Below are 3662 nucleotides of genomic sequence, written 5' to 3'. Positions count from 1 at the left end.
GTGTGTGAGGGGAATATATAGTGCTACATAGTTTATCTGCCTCCCCATACCCCCGGGGCTGTGTGAGGGGATTATATAGGACTACATAGTGTACCTGCCTCCCCATATCCCCCGGGCTGCCTGAGGGGATTATATAGGACTACATAGTGTACCTGCCTCCCCATATCCCCCAGGCTGCGTGTGAGGGGATTATATAGGACTACATAGTGTACCTGCCTCCCCATATCCCCGGGCTGTGTGTGAGGGGAATATATAGTGCTACATAGTGTATCTGCCTCCCCATACCCCCGGGGCTGTGTGAGGGGATTATATAGGACTACATAGTGTATCTGCCTCCCCATATCCCCGGGCCTGCGTGAGGGGATTATATAGGACTACATAGTGTACCTGCCTCCCCATATCCCCCGGGCTGCGTGAGGGGATTATATAGGACTACATAGTGTACCTGCCTCCCCATATCCCCCGGGCTGTGTGTGAGGGGAATATATAGTGCTACATAGTGTATCTGCCTCCCCATACCCCCGGGCTGCCTGAGGGGATTATATAGGACTACATAGTGTACCTGCCTCCCCATATCCCCCAGGCTGCGTGTGAGGGGATTATATAGGACTACATAGTGTACCTGCCTCCCTATATCCCCCGGGCTGCGTGTAAGGAGATTATATAGGACTGCATAGTATATCTACCTCCCCATATCCCCCGGGCTGCATGTGAGGGGATTATATAGGACTGCATAGTATATCTACCTCCCCATATCCCCCGGGCTGCATGTGAGGAGATTATATAGGACTGCATAGTATATCTTCCTCCCCATATCCCCCAGGCTGCGTGTGAGGGGATTATATAGGACTACATAGTGTACCTGCCTCCCTATATCCCCCGGGCTGCGTGTAAGGAGATTATATAGGACTGCATAGTATATCTACCTCCCCATATCCCCCGGGCTGCATGTGAGGGGATTATATAGGACTGCATAGTATATCTACCTCCCCATATCCCCCGGGCTGCATGTGAGGAGATTATATAGGACTGCATAGTATATCTTCCTCCCCATATCCCCTCCGGGCTGCGTGTGAGGGGATTATATAGGACTGCATAGTGTACCTGCCTCCCCATATCCCCCGGGCTGCGTGTGAGGGGATTATATAGGACTGCATAGTATATCTGCCTCCCCATATCCCCGGGGCTGTGTGTGAGGGGATTATATAGGACTGCATAGTATATCTGCCTCCCCATATCCCCCGGGCTGCATGTGAGGGGATTATATAGGACTGCATAGTATATCCCCCTTGGCCAGGAGCTGATATGACACTTGTTATGCTGAGGCTGCTAGGGAGCCGTCCGGCACTGCCCGGGACTCCTCACTAATTATTGGCCGTTTACCGGCCACCCTTATCTCCCGGGTAACGGCGACATTGTGACTGTGTGACTTTATACACCCGGCGGCTTTCAAATGCCGCCTTGGCCGCAGTGCGCCGGGCCGGCCGCTGTGACTGGCGGCGCCCGGATGATTACTTTCGAAAAGAGCATTTACTATTCGCCGCCTCAGGAGTTTGAATAGAATGCGCATGCGCAGTGGCGCCGCTTTGCTCCCTGACGTTACAGACAGCCCTCAGTCCCCCGCAGTGTGCGCGGCGCTGTCAGCGGCAGAAACTTACTGCTGAGCTGCAGAAGGTAAGTGCTTTCTACTCGCCGACTGATGTACCTACCGGGCTGACTGCACATGCAGGACTTACGCTTACATTAGAGACACTTGTATGCACGGAGTCCATGTGCGCCGCTGACATCCTTATGGGACTGCCGCAGCTGCTGTGGAACTACAGCTCCCAGCGTGCTGCCATATATACTCAATGACAGTTAATGTAGATCGCTCTAATCCCTACCTGTCTATATGGGGCACTGAAACTTTCAGTAATTGTCATCCCTGCTGCACAAGTTATGGGGCTTTTTTTTCTTTTAATTGCAAAACTTAAGTAAACTTTGTGGCTGCACTCGGCAAGTAGCATCCATGCATCTAGCGACTATTCATTCCCATCCGAGGCCTGTCACACGAGCGTATGCGCGCCACGTTTTTGCGCACTGATCGTTGCATATTGGCATGTGCAGCCTCATTTTTTACTCCACTTTTTGCACTGATGCTCTTAGCTGCTGAAATGGACAATTAGTTTCATGATTGCAAAAAAATGTTCTTTACCTGCGCCAATGTGCAAGAGAATGGAGCGTGCTGCGTTTTTTTTTTTGTTTTTTTTTCTCAACCGAAATGAAAAATCAATGGGTATTGCTCACTCCAAATTCTTGTGCGCAAATGTGTGTGTGATACAGGTCTTAATTATTTATACTACGGTAATAGTCGTTGTTCGTGTCCCTTTTTTTGTATTTCCTTCGTGCTCGGAGCTGTCACCATCACTGCAGGAGTCCTGCAGGACTGATGCTGCAGCAAACCAGCTTTGCCCCCCCCTGCTGGCGGCACACTGCAACTCTTCGTGATAATTACAGTAATATCCAGATATATTTAAGGCTGTACTTATACCAGCAATTTTCCGCCATGGTTTCTGTCCGACTGCGAGATGGACAGAACTTGCACTGGCAGAAGAACACATTGATTTCATGAGCAATTTTTCTCTTGGACCGATAGTCCGAGATCAAAGAAATTGCAGCGTGTCCTATTTTTCTGCAATTGCGCTGCAAGAATCGCCCATTATTCTTTTGTGAGAGTTTAAAAAAAATAAATAAATAAATAAGTTGCACTTGCATGCCATGTAATTTGCATATCAGCTTGGTGCATTTTTCAAGTATTTTAGTATTGGAACCACATGCAATTTTTTTTTCATGCATAATAAAAAGCTGAAGCAAATTGCACATTTTTTGAAAAAAATCTCCAATATGCATCATACACGCAGGTCAAACCGTCATTTTTTTTCACTGACCTACATCCTGCTTTTTCACATCCTACATCCATGTAAATCCAGGCAAACTGCAAGAAAATCAAGAAAAACTCAGAGGCAAACATTATTACATCTTCTGTCAAAAATCTGGCTGTGTGTGTGTGTGTGTGTGTGTGTGTGTGTGTATATATATATATATATACACACATACTTTATAAAAAAAAAAGATTATATATATATATATCTTTTTTTTTTATAAAGTATGTGTGTATATATAATATATTTATAAATAGCATGTGTCTATCTATATTAATGTATGTGTGTAATTAATATATATATATATAATTTTACACATCTATCCATCCCTGGATGTGTCTTTAAGAAAGTCTTAAGCAGCATATATTGTTTTTTTTCTGCACATCTGGGCCAGTCATATATCAGATGTTTTCTCCTGTATTTTACTGGCCAATGCACTGAAATAAAGAAATTCACATACAAGAAAAAACACATTTTAATTCTTCACAGGGAGATGTAAAATTAATCTACTAAAAGGGAAAGGAAAATAAACCCAAACAGACAAAGTCTGATCTTTGTGTTGAGTAATCAGTTTGCTATTGAGCACAGTAATTTTCGTCTACCACCGTGTATTCCCATATATACAGCAATTGGAAGAAAGTGAATGTTCTGTAAAAAGAAACTAAATATTTGGAAGAAAACTCATTGTTTTTTAATCATTTAAAAATAATGGAATGAAATGCTTTAGAATGCATTGTGCAT

At 44.8% G+C, this 3662-nt stretch overlaps 1 protein-coding gene across 1 annotated transcript in view; it reads left to right on the top strand.

Moving 5' to 3' along the window:
* Positions 1-1594: 1594 nt before the first annotated feature.
* Positions 1595-3662, top strand: part of TRIM59 (tripartite motif containing 59) — a 13739-nt gene continuing 11671 nt past the window's right edge. The window contains exon 1 of the mRNA XM_066600535.1: positions 1595-1674. The gene's annotated coding sequence lies outside the window, so the exon portion shown is untranslated. The remainder of the gene's footprint in view (positions 1675-3662) is intronic.

The sequence above is a fragment of the Eleutherodactylus coqui genome, chromosome 1 (assembly GCF_035609145.1).
Source record: "Eleutherodactylus coqui strain aEleCoq1 chromosome 1, aEleCoq1.hap1, whole genome shotgun sequence".
Taxonomy (NCBI): Eukaryota; Metazoa; Chordata; class Amphibia; order Anura; family Eleutherodactylidae; genus Eleutherodactylus; species Eleutherodactylus coqui.
The sequence above is the reverse complement of the archived record's forward strand: the minus strand, read 5'-3'. Positions and strand labels throughout refer to the sequence as shown.